Below are 24,543 nucleotides of genomic sequence, written 5' to 3' on the forward strand. Positions count from 1 at the left end.
AATTGCGGATAAATGATATTCACAAGTGGCCCTATTGCACTCTAGCTATCTCTGTTGTATCATCGAGATCACGCGTCATTGTATCTCTAGTCTCTACTAAACCCTTTGCGGAATTTCTGCCACGCATTTCAGTCACTGTTTCACTTCCTCGACGCGACCTCCGTCTTAGTCCCACTTGTTTGGGAGTTGAAGGGAAATATGTGATGCATGACCCACTTTACTTCCACATGATGCAACAGCACAGACTCATTGCAATTTATATCTATGTATATTGTACTTCATCAATATACTGTTCTAGATTCGTTTGCATGCTATACAGATGTAGCAGAAATACCTTCTGTGCAGACTTGGACAACTAGAAAATTTTCAGCTTTTCCGAATTAAATTAGAATTGAAATTAGAGCTAAACAGTTTTTTCGAAATTAGATTAGAATTAAAATTAGAGCTACACCATTTCTCCAAATTAGATTAGAATTAGAATTAGAGCTGCACAGCTTTTTCCAAATTATATTAGAATTAGAATTAGAGCTATACAGTTTTTTTTTTAAATTAGATTAGAATTAGAAGTACTGAATTCGCAAAAACTTAGATAGTGAATGAGATTGTAAATGAAAAAAAAATATAGCAAAAAGTTCAGTTCATATCAAATCACAGTGCATTATCGTAACCACGAGAATGGTTGAAGCCTGTTTTCCAAGCTTTGGTCGTTTTGCACTATACCAGGCGTCATCAGCACGCAGCGGCCGGCGATCTGATTTGTGAGTTTGCAAGAACGCGAAATATAAAGCATCTTGAAATGGTAAAATTGATTACAGATTCAAATCATCGTAGTTGTTTTATATAAAGCTACTGCCCAGCAACACTATTCCTGACTAGCTAAAAAGGCTTCGGCGATGGCGACAGCATTCCATCGGTGGAGATTCAACTAATATGAATTTGAATAAGCACTGCTAAGACCGAGACGCTTAGAAAGCGTTCTAGGGCGTCCCGACATAGGATGAGATAGTCTTTCAGCTAGTTAGATGTCTCGCTAGCCCCTGGTCGCTGTAAAGCATTGTCAGGTATCTTGCGCAGTTCATAGTTCAAAATAAAATGAAGTTTATGATCATAATACTTCTTGTTGTATTTGTTATACTTTAATAAAATACTAGTTCTTTTGTGGTAACCATGGCCATCACCCATACTAGTGAGCACGGCGTTGTACTAACGTGAAGTTTTAAAATCGTGGTTGCTCTACTGTGTGGCCTATTGTGTCTCGATATTGCATTTTGCGGCCCGCTGCGTCTACGAATTTTGAAAAGTGACCCGCGACCGCTGCACTATACAGTTCTCTTGCATGGCCAAAAACTCTCTCCTGTGGAGCTGATGTTGCAGTCATGCGCAAGAGTTCTCGAGCAGAAACAGCATCGGAATGAGGAAACCTATTTCCTCTTTTTCAGTAACTCAAAATATCACAGTCCATGCTATCCCTCTCTGATGAAAAATACCTTTCCGCTGCATCCTCTGATACATTTTCTTCTGTTAGATCTGAAGCAATCAAAGGCCCTACTCTTTTTTCTAATTGTAGTTTAGGACATGAAAGTGAACAAGCCTGTGATAAATATATCTTTTTCATTGCTGCTGTTCTGTTTGTGATCGAAACTAAAATGTTGTTCGCAGACTACAAGCTATACTATGCCAACATGGCTATTATTCGTCGCACAATAGATACTATTTCTGCACGGTGCAAGTAATGCGACGGCGGCTCGGCACTGGATTTCCCTGCGAGAGACGGATATTCTTGCTAACTCGCTGCAAAATGCCGCGGACAAATACACATTTTCAGGAAAACAATAAATTAGATTAGAATTATAATTAGAGCATAGGAGCATTTCACAAATTAGATTAGAATGAGAATTAGCGCCTAAGATCAAGTCACAAATTAGATTAGAATTAAAATTAGGGCATAGACACATTTCACAAATTAGATTTGAATTAGATTACTGGCATGTCGCTCTAATTTAGTGAAATTAGACAACTAGAATTATCTAGTTGTCCAAGTCTGCTTCTGTGGAATGATAACCGCAGACGACATATATAAAGCGCAGTGCCCTTACGTCGGGTAATAATGTGAAAACGTTCCTTCTTAACTCTTCCTGAAACAACTTATATCGTTATGAGTAGGGCGATTTTTTTGACATGTCAAAAAAAGTCAAAATTTCGTCAAAACTGTAGCGTTAGGTCAAACAATGTCTAAATTGTTTACAAAATCAAAACTTTTTACAACCTGCATTTCGTTGGTATCGTAGATTTTGCACTGTCAGTGAACGTATCATTTGACATTTTACAGCTTGTAACCTACTTTATAGGCCTACCGTTGCAGACGGCCCATTGTCTGCTCATTGTGAATCATAAACATTCGGATGAAACAAATAGGTTGACATGGTGTTATGCTCAACGTACCTCAATATCCCAAGACTACGTGGGCATTGCATAGTTCTTATATCATAGGCTCACCATATTTTGGAAATCTAAAAGGACACTTTTTCAGAAATTTGAGACTAGCAAAATCGGAGAAGAATTCTCAAAAATCGGTGAACTTTTCCCACTTTGAGCGTCACTGCTGTGCTAATTTACGGCATATCACTCGCAATTTGCTCTAAATATGACCTAAATTTTCAAAAAAGAGGACAAAAGGGCGTCATCCGAGGACGCTTTCGAAAAAGTCAAAAAGGAGGACAAATACTCTTAAAAGAGGACGTATGGTATAACCCTATTATATCAAGAAGCGCATGATGAAACATTGTGATACAGCCAACATTTTCAGAATGGAGCAACGTGGTTTGTCACCAGCAGTTTACGCATAACTACAGTGTTGTCAGCGAACAACTGCTGAGGCGAGATAGCGTAGTGGCATAATCCACAGCTTCAACACCACTGGGTTGTTGGTTGAGTCCGAGGTCGACTCTAGAATTCCTAGCAAAGAGTTGGAGGTTTTATTTTCAGGCCGAACTACTTCGTAAGGACAGACAGTTCCAATCAAAAATGAAGATTAGTAGTACAATTATAAGATTATGGGGGGGGACACCTACTTTGCATACGTTAGGTTAAATTTGGTCAAAATAAAGACTTTTTTAAGGTCAAAAATGTCAAAATTTTGATTTTTAGGGCAAAATCTTCCGTTTTTTAGGAAAAAAAGTCGCCCTAGTTATGAGTTACCTGTTTATCGGTGCTTCACGCAAGCAGCGTTGTTCAATTCATTACCACAAGAGAAGCCATATCCCATGCTTACGCAAAGACCTAGTCGCAACTTGTTCAAGGTTAGATTTGTATTAGGAACTACAATTTCATTTTGTGTTAATCCAGATAACGGACTTCCACTTATGTTACTATCACGATATTTGAATATAGGTAATTCAATAGACTAATCTCGATGATTAATACAAGAGGCAGTTGTCAAGGCAAATAATAGCAACATCAGGACGCCGGAGAAATAGGCCTACTTAAAACACATATACTCCTAGCTATTAAGATTCGTTCTACGTCCCTTTTCACCAGAATCTATCGCAAATTTTCAGAATTACACAAACTTGATCCCTGTGACTAATTTACGATGGTTTTTACGTTTGACCATCCCAATATAAGTCTACGGTCTGAAAGTGATATTAATTCTACATGCATTATGCGTATTTCGATCCGTCTGTCGATCGTCGCATGCTATGCCACAGCAGTACCCTTTCTCTTCATCGGCAGTCAGTTCCATTGACCCAAGACAATGAATAAGTTACAAACAACATATAGGCGTTGACATAAAGATGGAAATCGGCAGTGTCAGTACAACGCACTATAGGCAGACTGAATAAATAAATGCGAAAACACCAACGATATCATTGCCCGTTTCTCCAACATCAGGTATTCGCAATGGCGCCTATCGATAATAATTAGGAAGATTTCACAAATTTAGATCAATATTGTTCTTATAATTCATTTTTCGTGATAGCGGCGCCAACACATTCGGAAGTTCTGTAGCTCCAAGAAGCTCTACAGTTGGAAATACAAAAATATATTACGAATACATAAATCTTAGACGAGCGTAATGATATTTGCAGCTACAAAAATAACATTTGATCCTCCAGTTATAATCGATAGTCTCGGGAGAATGGTTGCTGCTTAATAGAGCCGTTAGTTTCCAAATACATTCACGTTCTATGCATAAAACGGGGGTAGGCAAATTAAGGCACTCTGGCAAGTTTCTAGTATCGAGCAATATGATAATTTTAGATTAGTGAAACAGCGACAATACGGGGACGTCGTAGCGTAACGAAAATGTTGTTTCCCAGATCGGTTTATGACACAATAACGTTATTAGACTTGGGGAGATTTCGCCGCATAATGCGTAAGAGGCTATTTATGATTGCAACATACCGATAATATAGCAGCGATTATCCAATGTACAATCTACATTGTTAGTCCAAATCTGGCACAGTGTCGAATTCCAATCTGCCCCTTCAAGAAAAACAGTCATTGCGGTAGATACGTTGGGTGGATGCTTCCTGGGAAACTGTTAAAATAATGTTCCGAAAGTGCTTGAAAGTTTGCAACGTTTTGAGAAGTCCTATTCGGTCCACCGAGGCGCGGGAGAGCGAATCCGCTTGATAATCCCAATGAGAAAAAGTTTGCGTGAGCCCCAAGCAATGTAGGGGCAGTCATTCTCCATGGAAAGCAAATGTCAGGTCTGGGGAAATGAATCGGTGGTAACTGCAACAGAAGAATGGATATGGAATTATCAGCTGAACAATGAATATGATAGGTGCATTATGCTCCCTATAGGGTTCTACAAAATTTAGAAAATCTCATAAATGATGCGTATTCATGTCTCATTCTATAGAATATTGATACAAAACGTCAATGGTCCTAGAAGAGACTCACAGGAAAGTAGTTAAGCTTTGCCGAAAAGCTTTTGAAAGTAGCTGCCGAAGAGTGGGCGTGCCAGCGACCATAGAACGGCGAGCAAACTAGCAATCACGACACCACGGCTCTTGATTGGTTAATCGGCTATGCTTCAATGATCACAACGACAGCGGCATGCATTGCTCCCTATTGTACAATTGTATTGCTATCTGTAATTACCGCGCTATTACTTTCAGACTTTCAGTGCCTGAAATACATTAGAACATCCCAACATTTGCGCAATAAGACCAAATATGACTCCAAATTGAGTATTCATCGTGAGCTCCTCCCCATATCGGTAACTCGGACATAAATTCGAAATAGCTTCATGGAGGTACAAAACTTAAATATACAATTGAATAATATATATTCATATTGAAATAAACCCAAAATATACACTTATCAGGGATGATTGATGGCAACTAGTAGAGAATTGGATAGAACATTGTATGTCAACAATAGTGATGTATGGTGATAGGATTCTTGACATACGAAGTTCTCTTCAATTCTCTATACTGGTTGTTGACGAGAGTCAGCCGAAAAGATTCGGGCTTGTTTCAATAGGAATATATTTTTCGAAATCCCGATTTGCTTGAGAAAAGCCAAAGCTGAGTTCAAACCGTGTAACTTGTGAGCTAAATGTCGCTAGAAAAGTCCACCTCATAATGAAGGCATTAAGCAACACAATCGCTTTATTTCGTTAGCATCTTACCATTGGATGGCTAGATGGATAACGTGGCAGTAAAACGTTCGTTTGAGACGTATGCGGAACGCTGAGCCCGATATCACCAGATCTATCTCCACTGTCCGGAAGCGATGGTCGACTTTTCGGAGGTACCAGCGGCTCCCGCGTTTCCGTCTTAATCATCCCATTGCATGGCGATGATGTCATGTACCCAGAGCTTTGCCTGCTCCCAAACAGTTCAACCGAGCTGCAGTCTCCGCTTATTGTTCGATTGGAGCTTTGTTTCGCTGCGGTAGGCGGGATCGCCAATATCCCATTGTATTCGGTGTTGCAAATGTCGGAATCGGGTCTGTGCTTTTTGTCTAAATGTCGATGCATTGGGTATAAGTATAGATGGTCACTGGTCATGGTCAGTAACTACTACTTTTTCGAAGTATTCAAGTACATTGTGCCTGGACTTGTAATCCTTACTCAGGGGATTATGTTTTTACACTAGGTCTATTTCTACTTTTACTTAAAATTTGTGAAGCAGAAAGTGCTTTGGGGTAATTTTGCATCACTGTCGAGAGAGCAACTGTCATAACAACCACGCGGAATAACCTCTGTATAGCGTCATCTCAATATATTTCCGAAAGTTGCAACAATTGCTACTGTCATCACTGCCATTTTCAGATTGCGGACGAGACATTGTCGTCTAAACTCCCAACTTGACAAAATTGGATATTCCGATAACCCTAATTGCGCCGCATGCTATGTTGAACAAACTGTATACATTATCATAGAGTGTGTGATGTATAGGCTACGCCAATGAAAGGTGCCAGTTTACAGCTGCTGTGCTGGAATTCGGAGAAACCTTCACCCTGGAAAATATACTAACGAACGATTATATATTACCTCTGCTGTGGGAATTCATGGCGAAAACAAAGAGACAGTATTACTGAATGTTTTTTTCACGTGATTATGTGATTGTTTCCATACCTTTTGGAATAACACCTGTATAGTGGTGAAACTGCTTACTTGAATATATTTCAGGCCTTCATTTTACTTTCACTTGAATTACATTTGACATGTTTCGAAAATCGCTACTGCTACTTGTACTTTGATAGAAATTTACTTCGCTTCATCTACTGGGGTAACAAGGTTGGACACTTTGACGCCATTTGGTGTAAGTTCACAATATTTGGAATACTGCTTATCTATATGTGATTAGATAGGAAATGAGTACGCGCCCGAAGAGCATGGTTCTTCCGACTCTTTGGTGCTTCCGTGCGACCTTTTTCTTGACATTCCATCCCTGATCTCTTTTGCGGCTTGCTGTCTACGCAGTGCGACCTGATTTGAAAAAAAGACTCACGTTTGCGTGGTTTCGGAACCGCGCATAAGCCGCCATTTTACCTGCGCCGCCATGATGCGTTGTCGCTCCGCTATTAAATTGCATTCCGGGCACTCGCAGTTTTTCCATTCGCAGAATCGCTTGTGGCCCTTGAGGACGGAGATTCTGCCGTGATTTCTGCACCTTTGTACGACAACCAATGATGTGTGAGCTTTATAACTCACTGAATTGTAAATATCTAGATAACTTGCCCGACATTTGAGCATATGCTACACAATGAATAAACGACATACGAGCATGCTACACTTAAACATGTGACTTTATAAACCCTAGAGCTTATATTAGTGCTTACCAATAACAGAACCCTAATAAAACCCTAAATCTTACCCTAATCCAACCCTAAACATATCTTTAACAGAGTCACCAGTGTTGCATGCTTATATATCCACGGACGATTTTAAAGATATGAGACGCTACGGCAAATTAGCCTAAAATATCATCCATATGGTGCTGCATGCTGTAATCTCTATAGCAAGATACCCTGATTGTAATGTGTAGCATGCAATCGTTTTTTACTGTAATCCAAGATGACAACAAAAGCCTCGTAATAGAATATAGTCCCGGCTTATAATAATCGCCCCTATAATGTGCTTGCATAATGACAAACAAATATAGACACACAAAAGTCCGAAACATTTCAACAGATTTTCCTTCAAACTCTCGTCTCAATTGATACGCAACTACACAACATCGTTAAAAATCCCATAATATATTTGAATAATGTATTCATAGTTCTTACTTATCCATAGCGTCTCTTTAAAACAATCCCCCTTTCCCCCTCAAATAATTTTGCTACGCTACTCCCAAATTTTTCCCCTGACTATACGCTTATGGCTGTGCCGCGAATAAAATATTACATTCGCAACGCAGCAACCTAATATCGTCATTTCAAGTATGAATAACGCTTCTATCACAAATGTGATATAACACGAACAAACAGTCGCGAAAAGATATAAATCTAAATACCTTGCGCATTTCGGCGCTCTGCTCTTTGCTGCATTCGGTCTTGTTCTAGGTGAAGCAACACCCGCTGATAAATCCGTATCGCACTGCATATTCCGCGGTTGATACCTAGGATAACACTTGTCCATCGAAATATAATGCCTCTACGTTGGGATACCTTCCTCGCCGTATCAGCTGAAAAAATAATTTGACTAAATCACCGCAACAAATCGCGGCATCGTATTTATATCCCTGTAACGCGTGGTGTTAATATCGAAAAGAAATCGCATAACCCAACAATTAAAGCATCAATTGTTTACAAGGAATCGAATGTGTGAATTTGATAAGCTACGTACGGATGGCCTTTGATAGAATACACGCGACACTATGTACAAATTACGCGATTAGCTGCCGTTAATTGGCATTGTTTACTTTTGTAAAACAATTACCAACCTCCTGCCCTTGAACTACGTTCCCAAGCCTTTCTAAGGTAATTTCATTCTGGTCCCACGGTTGTGGTGTGTGATGAACGTAATAAATAATAAAACTGACAAATGTTCAATTGCGGCGTTTTATGGTCGACACAGCCCCCTATTTAGAGACTTTGGACCTTGCTCATGAGAACATCGGCAACGATGGGGAATTTGATGGCTCTCTTTCAAAAAGGTCGTAGTATAGGGCCTACGAATTTACACAAATTCACTGAAAGTAAATAAGGAATGTATTTTTCCATCTAACTTGGTCGGATTCGGAAGAGTATCGTCCCGTTGAATGTGTCGGAACACCATATATGTTTTCCGAGTACATGTTCCTTCTTATTGGAAGAACGCGTCTAGCTTGTCCCATATAGATCCGAGATATCCAATTCTTTACATGTTTACTTAATCGGGACATTGTCGTTTTAACTTACAGTAGGCTACTATAGCATCATTACGGTTAGTTTATTGATATAGATCGCGTTGGAGTGACGCTGTGGTGATAATTTTCTAAACAATAATATTTTTCTTTGACATTTTTCAAAGAAGTTGGGATTTGGAAATAATTCCAATCTCTTCCCTTTTCAGGGCAACTTTGCTAATTGAGTTCCGGTTTTATTCTCAGGCTTTGTTCGTCATTGTCATCGTCCGCTTTGTTCTCATTCGATTATGCAATTATGAAGTTCATTTCCGATAAAGTCAATGTGCAATGTTTACCTTGGTATGCTATATCGATGATCCACCAATTAAAAGCACCGATGCCGCTATTCACGCAGCGTGGGTACGCGTGGGAAGTAATGCAAACTGCCAAGTGCCATATACCTTTCATGACAAGTCTTTTCAGAGCAGGTACCACATTGTAGTTAAATATATGTAATAATTTCCAACTGATTGAAAATACAGTGCGCAATTCAGTTTCATTCAATCGCAAGACAATTAAGTTCCTTTATAGATGACCCTTTCTTAGCTGTCCAAACTCTGGATCACTGGATCGCTTGAAATGTTATTGTTGTTTTAGAGTTCTTGATGTTTCGACAACTTTGGCTGTCATACGCCAGGCCGATATTATTCATTGTGATTTCTGAGCTGCCAGCCTCTAGTACAGGGGTTCTCAACTTTCCTTGCATAACGGGCCGCATCTTAACAGCAAAAACCGCTGCGGGCCGCAGAACATTGTTACCTAATATTTGTGGACTACTCTTATATTTAGGCTATATAGCCCATTTACCAGTCGTATATGGGCATTTAGTACATTTGTATGCATTCTACAGCATTAATGGACAGCGTTCGTAAGCTTTCAGTTGGTGTTTCTAGTGATATTATGTCATCTTCCGACGGAACAAGTAAATCCCTTCATGAAGCGTACATTGCATCCGGTGCCAAGGTGGTATGTGCAGTGTGCACCTTCAAACCCTTGCACCAGAGAACTGAACTCTCTGTTTCAATGCGTGAGCGAGCAAGTATAAAATTACGGTAACTTTTTCGTTACAGAGGCTATTGTCACTTTGAGCTCTCAGTGATATGAGAAGAAGACTCATGTTCGGGGTAATTTCTGAGCAAACCAATCAACCCTTCTCCTTTCCTTCCATGGCTGATGCCCTGCACCAATAATTACAGAAGTCAGCTTTGTCAAGTTGATGTTGTTTGCTAGTCCCCTCTCCCCACGTTTGCCCGTCCAGCATTACGTCTACAAATATATCCACTCCGATAGAATACTCCAATACAATTAGCGTTGCAATGTCCGTGGATATTGTCCAATGCCAGGTTAAAGTAGTCTACGCTGCAACGTGTTTCAAAACATGCGACAAAAGATCAACTAACATCGCTGTTACTCTTCTTGTCACGGTTGAATTAGACAACTGCAGCTTCGAAATTTGTTAGGTGAAGTTGTCCTTGCTGCTAAATTCGGGAAACAGCGGAGATTCGCACAGTACAGTAACGTTTTGTTGAAAACACACCTTTTCTAGAAGATTTCATGGGTTTAGCGATATACCAAGCAATTTTGAACCATGCGTCTTTAACGTCTTCGGCAATCTCAACAATGCCTCAAAATATAGATTGCTGGGCATGAGACCTAGCTAGCAACGCTTTTTTGTAAGATCAGGTGATATGTATAACTCCAGATGGAAATGTCCGAAGACCTATTCAAAACAATAAGAAACGAAACACGGCCATATATCAAGAAACCAGAACACATTGAAGAATGAGAATAAATCAAACGAAACAGAGACGGTGCGATAAGAGAGCTTAAGTAGCTAAATTATTATGTAACAATTTTGTGCCGGCAGTAATTGCGATCATATTGAAAGATCTCGCGGGCCGCGGGTTGAGAACCTCTGCTCTAGCACGACCCGCTTTCGTCCTCGAATTTTGTAAGACACCGCTGACGCAGAACTGAGCCAAGATCTACCCCTTAAACTTAGATAAGAATGTATACCTCAGAGCAGGAATGTCATCACTAGGGCGATTTTTTTTCATCTAAAAAACGAAAGATTTTGACCTACATAGTCATCATTCTACATTTTTGACCGTAAAAATCTTAATTTTGACCAAATTTAACCTAAAGTATGCAAATTAAGTAATATCCCACATAATGTTAGAATTGTACTACTTATCTTCAATTCTGGTTGGAGCTGTCTGTCCGCACGAAGTAGTTTAGCCTGAAAAAAAATCTTTTTTGCCTCAAAAACTGACAAATTTTTACATGAAAAATCTTTATTTTAACGAAATCTGGCCCTATGAAGAATTCCAGTAGTTACATTACGCATTATGCTAGGAATAATTAAATGATTTTTTAGTACAAGATACTTCCCTACACAAAGTGTATGTTCAATGTTCATACTGAGTAGCTTTCCAAGAATGGATAAAGAACGTCTAACAGCAGCAGTTGTTGGCTGACAACACTGAAATTGTGCGTACACTGCTGGTGACAAACCGTGTTGCTTCATTCTGGCAATGGTGTCGACAGCACAGTTTTTCATCATGCGTTTCTTGATATAAGAACCATGCAATGCCCTCGCGGTCTTGCTTCAGTTGGGATATTGCGGTACGTTGAGCATAACACCATGTTAACATATTTGTTTCATTTGCATGTATATGATTCACAATGAGCAGACAATGGGCTGTCTACAACGGTAGGCCTATGAAGTAGGCTACAAGCTGTATAATGTCAAATGCTAAGTTCACCGACAGTGCAAAATCCACGATACAAACGAGATGCAGGTTGCAGAAAAGTTTGAACTTTGTAAACAATTCTGACATTTTTTGACCTAACGCTACAATTTTAACTTAATTTTGATGTTTTTTGACAACAAAAGAAATCGCCCTGGTCATCACTTTTTCGGTGGAAATTGAATGATAGGCGTCCAAACCGTTTATTTGGCGAGTACGATGTCAGTTACATGTAATAATTTGGTTCTCCATATAACTTGATCTTGTTCCAAATTTCCGTCCATTATATATTTATAAGTAGGCTATATCTTTCTCTCTGGTGAATAAATGCAACATTCATATATAGTTAAGTATAGTTACGGTTGATATACGCCACTTTACTGTCACTGGATATGTATATATTAACAAAAACATTGAGGCAAACTTGATTCACGGTACGTTGGACGGATACGTGTGTTGGAGGCAAGCTTGTTGGAAATGTTCGCTTCGCCCGTGAAATTGCTAGACAATATTTTCCAGTTTCAACACAGATTCGAACTGTTGAAAACGAAGCTGCAGCGTTGGAGGCTACTACTAATCAGCTCTTGATGTACCGCCGATAACGGTTTTCTAAGAAGCTTTGTTATCACTCAAAAGGTGCGGTATAATACCTGATCCTACCTTTAGCAATGCCGTCGATGAAGCAAAATACAGGCATGAAATACCACAGTTAGCACAAGCAGCTTAATCACAGTGGGGGCAATGGATAACCCGTGTGACTACGGACCAGAAGATTCCAGGTTGGAATCCAGGCGTGCTCGCTTGGTTATCATCCGCTTCCTCGTTTCTATTTTTCTCATAGAATCCTTCGTGTGCACCAGAATTACTTGGATTAGTTAATTCGTCATTCGTGGCTGATTAAGGGCTGCTTTCACCAGCTAAATCGATTTGTCATTCGAGAATACTATTAAGATGTCCAAGAACTACATATTAACCCGGTTCAATTTTCGCCCTTTCAATATCTGCATAACGCGAGGTTTCGGTCTTGTGGTGTGAATACACGCTCTTTTGCAATCTGTGGGCTACCGTTATGGTCGCTACTAGTCTGTCACTCGGCAACCAGCGAATGCAACCGTAGCTGAAATCGTATTTAATATAATTGCGACAAAAATAACCAGCTATCATTGTTACTGGGCCTGGAACGCAACGTCAATGTAAACTGGAAAATGAAAAAATAATGTAAGGACAAGGAAATGGTTCGGACAACGCCAATATAACTTTCTGTCTCTTCAGCATCAGATCTCCGACCAAACGACATCACACTGCGGAGATTGAAGTTGCCGTTTTTAGAAGCGATATCAGTAGGGTTGCATTTAAAACAAAAATCAATATAAAACAAACATCTTTAGAACAAGGCCCTTGTTTAAAACATGATTTTTAAGCCAGCACGTCACGAATATTCAATTGTGACGTCATAGTGGATTGGCATTGTCAATTGAAAATATAGGGTAAATATAGCTCCTTTGACGAAATATCTGTACTATTGCTATTGAACCGACTATTTTGAGGGTTTCAACCAATCCATATCGATATGCGTCGGCTATATCGGGTGTTAATAGTACGTAGGCTCATACAACATGTTTTTTGGAAAGTATTTACACAATTATGGCATAATTTTACAACTTGAAAACACACAGTTTTTTTTTAAAGGCCTTTGTTTAAACACTGTTTGTTTTAAATGAAACCCTCTATATCAGCATTTGCCTACAGGATTTTATACCTTCAACACAGTGTCTGTTATTGGATCAGTAATCTGAGTAATTGTCGCAACGAATTGCGGCGATGAATTGATATCCGCGTGACGCGTACACGGTGTCAATATACAACCGAAATCGCATTACCCAATAATTAAAGTATCACTTGTTTACACGGAATCAAATCCGTGAATTTGATATGCTATGTAGGAACAATATCTAAAGAATCCACGCGACAATGTGTACAAATTATATCTTCCGCTAATTCGCGTCAGCTACTTTTGTACGACAATTACCAATCTTCCATATTTGAACTACGTTCCCAAGCTTCAGCGCGGTGTCTGGGTGTCGGGATGCCATTATTGTCTTTGATCTTTGGAAATCGCGATAAATAACACATTTGCCACGTTTTTGTGACCGCGACAATACTTTTAATATAGGGACGGGCAACATACGGCAGGCGGGGAAGACCGGCCCGCGACGGGATTTTGAGCGTCCCGCATACGGTCTCCGGTCTCACATGGTAATGTGACCCGCGGTCACAGTCAGTCGCAATCCCTCACTATACGTGCTTACTACGTTAAATCATAGTGGCTGTACGTTATTCTTTAGTAACTAAGGTTTTCTTTCCTATTCTTTCCGACATGCAGATAGAAGTTCATAGAACTTGTCGACAAGTTTGATCGACCACAGATGTCTCATTGATTTCAACAGCGATTGAAGTACATTACGTGAATAAATTCATCAAGTGCTGTTTTTTGTCTTCACGCATTAAACTCACGGTTTACATCGAATACGATATATTCGATATATTATATAAATCCGGCAATCCCAAGTATTTCATTTCCCTTATCAGGCCCTCGACTGGTGCCCGTCCCTGTGTTAATACAATACGCTTAACCCTGTCATATTTGTGACAACGTTGGTAGTAATTAGCCGATTTATGGATATCCTTCAAGAATATCGCAATTTAGGGCATGAGGTCGCCCATAATTAGCTGAAAGTAAGTATTGCATGTATTCACCGGCCCATTCTGCGGGATTATGACATTTGTGACGTCATCTCAAGTGTGTCGCGTTCATATAGTATTTTTGGCTACAATGGTACCCACATATCAGTGGCACATACATTTAATGAGTTGCGGTTGTTTCTCAGACTTATAGTTCGATTTTCGCCACAGAAAGCACTGTCCTTCTTCTGGCGTGTAATTATCAAATTCGTTTTCGCCAACGTCGATATGCGAGGTTTCTGTTGATAGCTTTTATTTTTTTGACAATCCGCCAATTGAATTATAAAAACCGCCATTTCCAGCATATGGCTATGCGTGGGAACAACTACAAAGTACTACGAATATGCAGTTGCTACCATCCAGAGCGTTCTTGCGGCGCAGATACCGCATTTTAGTTTTACATAACTTGCGATTCGTAATATATATCGCGTAATATAATTTAAATACAAGATTGGACAATTACTTTCATGTAGAGCTTGGATATCTTGCCTTGTTTCTTCAAACTCCGGGCCACTCGGTGATGTCTTCAAAATCATATTGGGTCCAATCTATAAAGATGTGGTATTGAATTCAAAAGATGGCGTGCAATCTCTGAACTGTGGGGTCAATGTCCTGGCATCTTGGCGGCCACGAATTTCATGTGCTAATTTGATTTGCAACATACAAAAGGACAGCGAGCACGCCAGGACTCGAACCTGGAATCTTCTGATTCGTAGTCAGACGCGTTATCCATTGCGCCACGCGCCCACCTGAAGACGAGGCGGTAATGTGATAACTTGTTATTCCATCACCGAAAGAATGAGCTCCTTAATATGGTCAAGAGCCCTTTCTAACCTGCCGGAGCAAAGTGTCTCCTTACTTCAATCGGAAGCTTGCAAACTTGAGGAAGCGTGCAGGTATGTGTGGGAAAGCGAGATCGATATCTCAGTTCGTGGTATTTCGACTTGAATGTGGACATGCTCGATGATTGTCGGATAGCCGGCGAGATACTGTTCCACAAAACAGGTCCAGCATATTTGATAGAGCGATGATCTTTTTTGTCTTCAGGCTGTAGCTGACTTGATAATCGCCCGTTCCCTACGCTACAGCCTGGTTCTGAATTGAATTATATATATTTTGCTTTGTATTGATTTTTCATTTTCGTGGAATCGAATAAATTATCCAAACGACATTGCATCAATGCCGACTGCTCGATAACCAACTCTCTGTTTTAAGAGCGTGCTAAGTAGATTTGTCGGCGCGTCAGAAGTATTGCAGTATCCGTACCCGCTCCTCACACTCAGCACAGGGAATTCAAACATGAGCCAGCTATCAGTTTAGTTTTACAGATATTATTCAATTGCTAGCACCGGAGAGGATGTTGCAACGGGCGCGTGGCGCAATGGATAACGCGTCTGACTACGAATCAGAAGATTCCAGGTTCGAGTCCTGGCGTGCTCGCTGTCCTTTTGTATGTTGCAAATCAAATTAGCACATGAAATTCGTGGCCGCCAAGATGCCAGGACATTGACCCCACAGTTCAGAGATTGCACGCCATCTTTTGAATTCAATACCGCATCTTTATAGATTGGACCCAATATGATTTTGAAGACATCACCGAGTGGCCCGGAGTTTGAAGAAACAAGGCAAGATATCCAAGCTCTACATGAAAGTAATTGTCCAATCTTGTATTTAAATTATATTACGCGATATATATTACGAATCGCAAGTTATGTAAAACTAAAATGCGGTATCTGCGCCGCAAGAACGCTCTGGATGGTAGCAACTGCATATTCGTAGTACTTTGTAGTTGTTCCCACGCATAGCCATATGCTGGAAATGGCGGTTTTTATAATTCAATTGGCGGATTGCCAATAAAATAAAAGCTATCAACAGAAACCTCGCATATCGACGTTGGCGAAAACGAATTTGATAATTACACGCCAGAAGAAGGACAGTGCTTTCTGTGGCGAAAATCGAACTATAAGTCTGAGAAACAACCGCAACTCATTAAATGTATGAACTCAGCACAGGGAATTCAAACATGAGCCAGCTATCAGTTTAGTTTTACAGATATTATTCAATTGCTAGCACCGGAGAGGATGTTGCAACGGGCGCGTGGCGCAATGGATAACGCGTCTGACTACGAATCAGAAGATTCCAGGTTCGAATCCTGGCGTGCTCGTTTTTTTCTTCTTCACCTTACTAATAAGGCAGATATGTCAGGGACGCATTATCCCAAAACGCACTCGGATCCTCTATTGACGATGGTACATATATGTGCTATCGTCGGGCAGGGATGGTGTGAACTTCTGAAAGGTTCAGGTTCGTGTGAACGCGAACCATTTTTGAAAGGTTCTGTGTGAACGCGAACGTGAACCTCATGACATGACGTGACGTCATATTACTTATTCTAACCCTAAATATCAGTGAAATGATAGCCTATATTAATGTACTCGATACCTAGCGACGACTCGTGCCACATAATGCCACAATGCTGCAGTACATATTGACGTTTTAGATGTCTCCAAATATATCAACTGGTGCAATCAAATGATATAATGATCCCATAAAATCAATATCTTCCGTCGCTCTGCCAACAATTTCGACGAGGACCTCCAAGGGAATATACGCTTACGGCCAGACCGGAAAATGTATTCGGCGTCTTGAGTATTGCTACGTTGATATTAAGCAGAGTGTAAAACGATATTACCCCATCAACAAGTTATACAGCAGTAGCCAACATCCCAATCGCACGGATTTTGTTTTTATGATAGAATAAACATCTGAAATCAAGATTGACCCCGCACGCCTGCTGGATTTTTTTTACATCAGACAACGATATCAATTTCATTGATTGGTTGAATAAGCATCATTCGCTTGCAGGGGATTTCGCTCTTGACGTTGTATGATTGCGGGTCATACCTACCTACCAAGGTTCGTTTGTGAACGTGAACTTCTAAATTCCCGATGTTCACACGCCGGACGCGAACCAGAACCTCACGTTCACATCATTCCTGCTGTCGGGTGTAGATCTGGCAATAAATTTACGGAACCGCGATTTTCGAGATGAAATTTTTGGGAATTATGCTCGCTCAAGCTCAAAGTGTGATCTCGGTAGACTTGCGTCTTACGTGTTTGTCTTGCATTCCTAGAAACTTCTGGATATTGTACTGTAAATGCGATTTCAGAATATGTATGCAAGGGCACAATAATATATGTGCAAGTGCGCCTTCAAAGGGCTAAAGTATAATGTGTATGTAGTTGTAGATGCTTAGGCATCTTGATTGTGGTGAGTCCAACATTGCTTGAAGGCAGTTCGGAGAAACATATTTTAACTGCAATAGAAATGCCTTCTAGTAGAAACAGCGCCCAACCTTAAAGAGTAGATGACGTTGAGACACCTGCAACAGAAACGTGGTCACGTTTCGGCTTCGTTGTTTTATTTTACACTCTTGTAACTGGCGTTTTTCGATAAACGAAAGCGAATATTTGAAAGAAGGGCCAATAAATTCATTCAAGAGCCGGGGTGGGTCATCAAAACAGTCATCATGTGCCTGTATAGATTGAGACGCTGTCGGATCCTGCTATACCTTGAAAGCCACCATGCATATAATTGTAGGCTGTAGATAAATATATATAGATGCAAGAAGATTATTCTTAGACTCAATAACAACAATTTACAGTACAGATTTCCTAACCAACTAACCATCCCCTGTTTAATTCCATACCAACATATCGCATGATAAGGAACTATTCCGACTGGTGGCGCAACGTGATGTTACCAAAGTCACCTAAACATCAATTGATATAATTTGTGAATCGGTAATCAAAAACTGATTCCTTTACGCTTCATTTCTTTCTCTCTCTCCCTCTCTCTCACATTCTCTCACTATCGGAATTCGATCTTACGCGTGAAACCTGCCATCACACTGTGCAGTGTGCACGCTTCCGTTTAAAGTCAGGAGTAGAAAAGAGCTCTTGACCATATGGAACCGATTTATTCATTGCTGAAATAACCTACTATGACAACGACTTGCCATTATGGGTGGGCGCGTGGCGCAATGGATAACGCGTCTGACTACGAATCAGAAGATTCCAGGTTCGAGTCCTGGCGTGCTCGCTGTCTTTTTGCATGTTACAAATTAGCATATGCAATTGCATGTAGAAGTCGCCACGTTGGTGGCCACCAAGATGCCAGGATCATATCAAGCATACTCGACCTCGCGAATATTGATCCCACAGTCAAGAGATTGTAAGCCATCTTTTGAATTCAATTTCAGGGGACAGGGTTTGCGTCCCGATATGTAGGGGAGGGGGGCAGGTTAGGGGAGGGGGCAGGTTAGGGGAGGGGGCAGGGTAGGAGAGGGGGCAGGGTAGGGTAGGATGGGGAACACCTCATCGGACGGATGGGGATGCTCACTGCCTAGAAGTTATAGTTACCTATTCAGATGAATACTTTATTTTGCGTCCCGATAAGATTCAGGTAAACGTTAAACTCGTGTAATAGGTGTGTTTATATGCCTATCATGTCTCGATTTCACTGTAAAACTGCCACTGTGACATATATATATCATCGCCCGTGCCCCAACGGCGCCTCGAATCTCGAAATATTTCAAAGCTGATTAGCGGATGTTACAGATTGGTTGAAGATGAACGGTCGTAAGAATATCGTACGGCAACGCCAGGATTTGAATCTGGGATCTTCTGATCCGTAGTCAGATGCGGACGCACCCGGCCACGGCGCTCGTAGGAGTGGTTATTACCGCCGGGAAGGTAGTAAACGGGCATGCGCCTGTAGTATTTTATCTCAAGTCAATCTGCAACATGCACTCGCTAAAACTTTAGAATCTCAAGTCACTCGAAGCATCGTTCCGGTAACTGATGACATGATACATCAGATTGAAACGGACTTTCAGTGAAATGCATATTGACACCCCTTACGCAATTTTTACGACCACATTTACATACCGAGCGAGATAGTGTAATGGTTATGCGTCCGGCTTCTCGAGCGGTAGGTCGTGGGTTCGATCCCCGGCCGGGTCATACCAAAGACTCGAAAAATGGTATCCGCAGCTATCCTGCTAGGCGCTCAGCAATCACGGATAGCATGGAGGAGAAACAAAAACGGGGGCGCAGACTAGATGACCTCATGGGGCCGTATCGCAACTCCGTCGCCAAAGCATCTCGATGGTGCAGGCGAGAAAGAATATCATATCTCTCTCTCTCTCTCTCTCGGGACGAAAACCCTGTCCTCTAGAATTGAATTCAAAAGATGGCTTACAATCTCTGGACTGTGGGATCAATATTCGCAAGGTCGAGTACGCTTGATATGATCCTGGCATTTTGGCGGTCACCAGCCTGGCGACTTCTACATGCAATTTCATGTGCTAATTTGCAACATGCAAAAAGACAGCGAGCACGCCAGGACTCGAACCTGGAATCTTCTGATTCGTAGTCAGACGCGTTATCCATTGCGCCACGCGCCCACCTGCAGATAGTCGTTATTGTGATAACTACTTATTCCAGCACCGAATGAATGAGCTCCTTAATATGGTCAAGAGGCCTCTTCCAATCCTGCCCGAGCAAAGTGCCTCCTTGCTTCAATCGGAAGCTTGCAAACTTGAGGCAGCGTGGAGGCATGTGTGGACATGCTCGATTATTTTCGGCTAGCCGGCTGATACTGTTCCACAAAACAGGCCCGGCACATATCATAGAGCGATGATCTTTTTTGTCTTCAGGCTGTAGCTTTGTAGCTGACTTGATGATGGCCCGTTCCCTTCGCTACAGCCTGGTTCTGAATTCAATTATATATATATTGCTTTGTATTCATGAATCTATGTATTTACATTTTCATGAAATCGAATGTAGTCTCTCCCTCTCTACTATATGGCTGTTGGACGACGTGGATGCGCGTGTGTCGTACTTATGCACTTTTGATACCGGAAAAAAGAAGTTATTGAAGTTTTTGGGGCAGTGGTCGCAGTGGAACTGAAACATAAACTTGGCAATTTCTAGTTTCCGGATATCTTATATATTTAGGACACTCTTCTGAGCAGTGCTTTGTTGGACACACATCCTGGTTCCTTCGGTGCCCTGGCGATGATACGGAGGACCCGATGTTATAGTTTTTGTAGTGGAGCAACGCGCTTACACTGGCCACCCCCAATCATATGATGCCATATTGTAACTTAGATTGGAATAATGATTTAAAGATTATCAGAAGGACCCAGACTGGCATCTAGTCTCTAAGGCTTTTCCATGATATTTTTTTCTTGTGTTTGAATGTGACTCTTACAGGACATGTTCAAGTCTGGTGAAACCCCACGGTATTTCGCATTTTCCGAGTTGTTAATAGGTTGACCATCTATGTTAACACGGTTAGTTTTTTTTACATACAGAGAGTGTGTCAACAGTGTAGGGGTACGCGTGTGTGTGTGTGAGAGAGGGAGAGAGAGAGAGAGAGAGAGAGAGATGGGAGAGAGGGCGGGAGAGAGCGAATAAGAGTCACTTTTCGATTACCAGTTAATAAATTCAATTGGTGTTCATTGTGATATCAGTATAGTGTTGAGCGGTTTGCAGAAGCCATTGCTTGGTTCTTTGCGCACGGTGTCCGGTCGTCGATTTTTCTAACTGTCAGAAGTGGATGGATACTATCTCCAGGCTCGAATGAATCGAGAGACTTGCAGATTCAACGGTTTTATTGCAACGAATATAGGCAGAAAATATATACATCAATTCCAGTCAGATCAGAATAATACCCCCAGTTTTCCTATATACACTACTGTGCTCGCATTGCAGATCTTGCCAGCAGGATTCCGGAGATATTATGGCTCCAACGCAAGGCGGTTATACACAATATGGTGGCATGGAATCGCGCAACTGAGCTATACAAACACGAACAAGTGGTTTTCACGTAATCGAAAATGAGTCCGAGTACTAGCAGCGGAAAGTCCGCAATGACGGGCGCGTGGCGCAATGGATAACGTACTACGCTCTGGTTGTGTAGATGTTTCTTCATTTCAGTATCATGTTAATTGCATATTCAATTTTATGCCAATGGTGCCGACTTCTGTTCTTTCGTTCGCTCGAACGACAATTTAACACAGTGGAATATAGTTGAGTAATATAATTGTTACAATAGTCAATGGTATGCTAATTTTGCTTCAGGAAAAATTTACGCAGGGATCCGTGTCAACCAAAATGTTGGGAACTACTGCTTTGAAGTCAATCTGTCTGTTACATGCGCTCGTTTAAGCATACAAATCTCAAGTCATCCGACGCACCGTTCTGGTCAGACTTGGACAGCTAGAAAATTTTCAGCTTTTCCGAGATACATCGAGCCGAGTGCGAAAACAAATGTTCAGTCAACTGCGGCTTCGCGCCCCCCTTCAGATGCTTTCACGCCCCTCAAGACAGCCGTACACACTTTTTGCGACCACATTTGCATATCGGGTCGAAAACTCTGTCCTCCAGAATTGAGTTCAAAAGATGGCTTACAATCTCTGGACTATTGGATCAATATCCTCGAGGTCGAGTATGCATGATATGATCCTGGCATCTTAGCGACCACCAACCTGGCGACTTCTATATGCAATTTCAACACAGAATTTAAAATGTTAATTTGCAACTTGCTAAAAAAGCAGCGAGCACGCCAGGACTCGAACCTGGAATCTTCTGATTCGTAGTCAGACGCGTTATCCATTGCGCCACGCGCCCACCTGAAGATGGAGCGTTATTTTGATAACCAAGTACTATTACTTACTGTGAATTATTCCAGCACCGAATCAATGAGCTCCATAATCTGGTCAAGAGCCCGCCGTCTTCTAACCTGCCCGAGCCAAGTGGCTGCTTACACACACACACACACACACACGCACACGCACACGCACACGCACACGCACACACACACACACACACACACACACACACACACACACACACACACACACACATACATACATACATACATACATACGTACGTACATACATACATACATACGGAGGGTGTGTAAACTGTGTATTTATATATGAGTGTGTGTGTGTTGACCAATTTGCAGAAGCAATTCCTTGTTTTTTTGCGCACGGTGTTCGGTCGTCGATTTATCTAACTGTCAGAAGAGGATGGCAACTATACCCAGGCTCAAATGAATCAAGAGATTTGCAGATTCAACGGATATGTTGCATCGAATGCAGGCGCAGAATGCATTCAGCAACTAATTCAAGTCAGAGCAGAATAATGCTCCCTCCTTTCCTTTATAAAGATTGTACGCAACTGTATGCATAACAGATCTTGCCAACCGGATTACGAAGTAAAGCGGTTACACGCAATATGGTGGCATGAAATCGGACTACGGAGCTATATAAACAAGGACAAGTAAAGCTTACGCAAGTGGGCGTTGCTTTGTGGTTTTAATACAATTCGAGTATTGGCACCGGGAAGGGCGCCATGGCGGGCGCGTGGCGCAATGGATATCGCGTCTGACCACGGATCAGACGATTCCAGGTTCGAATCCGGGCGTGCTCGCTTCCATTTTCTTCAATTTGACTTATAGAATATTTATGATACTGTTTAATTTGAAGCCTGTTCATTATTATGTCCATTTTCTTCATTTTGACTTATAGAATAATTATGATACTGTTTAATTTGAAGCCTGTTCATTATTATGTCGCGATTAGCCCACATACCTCGCATGCGTAATCCAGATTCAAAATTAAGTCATTGTGGCAAATTATGCCGTAACAATTAAAGTCAATATTTCCTTATAATTTAGTTCAAACCTTTTTGTCACAATCCGCCGTCAGGCATTACACGGGATGTGCTTGGAATTATCACGTGATACATTTCCAAATCCCTATTTCGAAGAACAAGTCAATCAGCAGTGCTCGTGATTACTGTGAGTCATGATCACCCGGAAACGATGAACGGGCATTTCAAAACAGATAGCCGATAGCTGAAATTCAAGGACGACTTGGAGCACTAAATATTTGTTTACTGGAGTCGCGGATAAACCCGTCCTTTTAGTTTGTGTCGAGCAGGTCGCTGTCTTTAGAGAGTGTAATTTAAGTCGGTCTTATGACAAAACACAAAGAAAGACGCCCGCTCAAGGGACGGCGAATTTCCGAAGAACTCCAAAATTCGCTCAACAGCAAGACTATGTCACCAAGCTGCACACCGGTCGGAAGGCAGCGATAAGTCAATAAGCTTTGCAGTATCCCAAATACATTTAATGTCTTAATAGAAAAACGCGGATAGAGGTTTAAAGAGAGTTCAAAATGTATCATGTTTAACATTGCTACGAATTATGACAGAAAATTATCAGTTATTTTTTTATTTATTAACCCTCCCCTTCTCATTACCTAATATCAGCACATCCACTGTGCAACATTTATTAATAATCTAATTCACTGCTTTCAATTCACGTTGAACTCACTTTCTTACAATTCTGCTAGCGTGATATTGAATGCCTAACATTCATAATATTGTAATTTTTCCACATTTAACGGTTTCTGGCCTATTTCCCAAGTACCAGTTCTGATAGATGAAATACCAATAATATCATAACTTTACTATATTCTTCAAATTTACAACGAAATGCCTTTCTTGGCCGAGTTATACTCTCAGGTCGTATGACTCGGTCGAATCATGCAAAATGATTCGGATAAAAATCGAGTCAACACAAAAATTGACACGTCGAGTCGAGTCATTTGTAGTATTTAAGAAAATGACTCGAGTCAGCGAAAATCGCGACTCGATTTATTACAACCGTGCATTTTTGAGGATTTTGATCACATACACCGGCGTCTCGGCCTCGCTGGCAGCGGGACAAAAATTTTCACTATTACAAATGGACGTGTCTCGAAACCGGAAATTGTGCGATTCTATTATTTGCGATTGATTGCAAATATATTACGCAATATAAGTTCATGTAAGGATTCTAAAATTATAGGTTCCTGTAGACCGCATATAAACTGTCTATGAGCCACTCGTTTATGACTGGAGCAGGGCGCGTGGCGCAATGGATACCGCGTCTGACTACGAATCAGAAGATTCCAGGTTCGAATCCTGGCGTGCTCGTTTTCTTTTTCCGCTTATCTTTTCTCTCACAGAAACCCTCGCGAACAACATAATTTATTGAATTAGTTAGCTATAGTCACCCGTCTCTGATCAAGGGTTTCTTTCACGAGCTAAATCGAACTCTCATATCCAAAATACATTCCGCTGA

General features: G+C 41.1%; 1 protein-coding gene and 7 non-coding genes across 8 annotated transcripts in view; 4 read left to right on the top strand and 4 right to left on the bottom strand.

Moving 5' to 3' along the window:
- LOC145438734 (uncharacterized) overlaps positions 1-24,543 on the bottom strand; it is a 215,383-nt gene that overhangs the window by 66,939 nt on the left and 123,901 nt on the right. The gene's annotated exons all lie outside the window — the stretch shown is intronic.
- Trnar-acg (transfer RNA arginine (anticodon ACG)) lies at positions 15,013-15,085 on the bottom strand. Its single transcript has one exon. It is a non-coding gene; the product is annotated as a tRNA-Arg (tRNA).
- Trnar-acg (transfer RNA arginine (anticodon ACG)) lies at positions 15,706-15,778 on the top strand. Its single transcript has one exon. It is a non-coding gene; the product is annotated as a tRNA-Arg (tRNA).
- Positions 16,430-16,502, top strand: Trnar-acg (transfer RNA arginine (anticodon ACG)). Its single transcript has one exon. It is a non-coding gene; the product is annotated as a tRNA-Arg (tRNA).
- Positions 18,368-18,440, top strand: Trnar-acg (transfer RNA arginine (anticodon ACG)). The gene has a single exon. It is a non-coding gene; the product is annotated as a tRNA-Arg (tRNA).
- Trnar-acg (transfer RNA arginine (anticodon ACG)) lies at positions 19,734-19,806 on the bottom strand. Its single transcript has one exon. It is a non-coding gene; the product is annotated as a tRNA-Arg (tRNA).
- On the bottom strand, positions 21,964-22,036 carry Trnar-acg (transfer RNA arginine (anticodon ACG)). The gene has a single exon. It is a non-coding gene; the product is annotated as a tRNA-Arg (tRNA).
- On the top strand, positions 24,323-24,395 carry Trnar-acg (transfer RNA arginine (anticodon ACG)). The gene has a single exon. It is a non-coding gene; the product is annotated as a tRNA-Arg (tRNA).

The sequence above is a fragment of the Botryllus schlosseri genome, chromosome 5 (assembly GCF_051294905.1).
Source record: "Botryllus schlosseri isolate E-star chromosome 5, Bs_hap1, whole genome shotgun sequence".
Taxonomy (NCBI): Eukaryota; Metazoa; Chordata; class Ascidiacea; order Stolidobranchia; family Styelidae; genus Botryllus; species Botryllus schlosseri.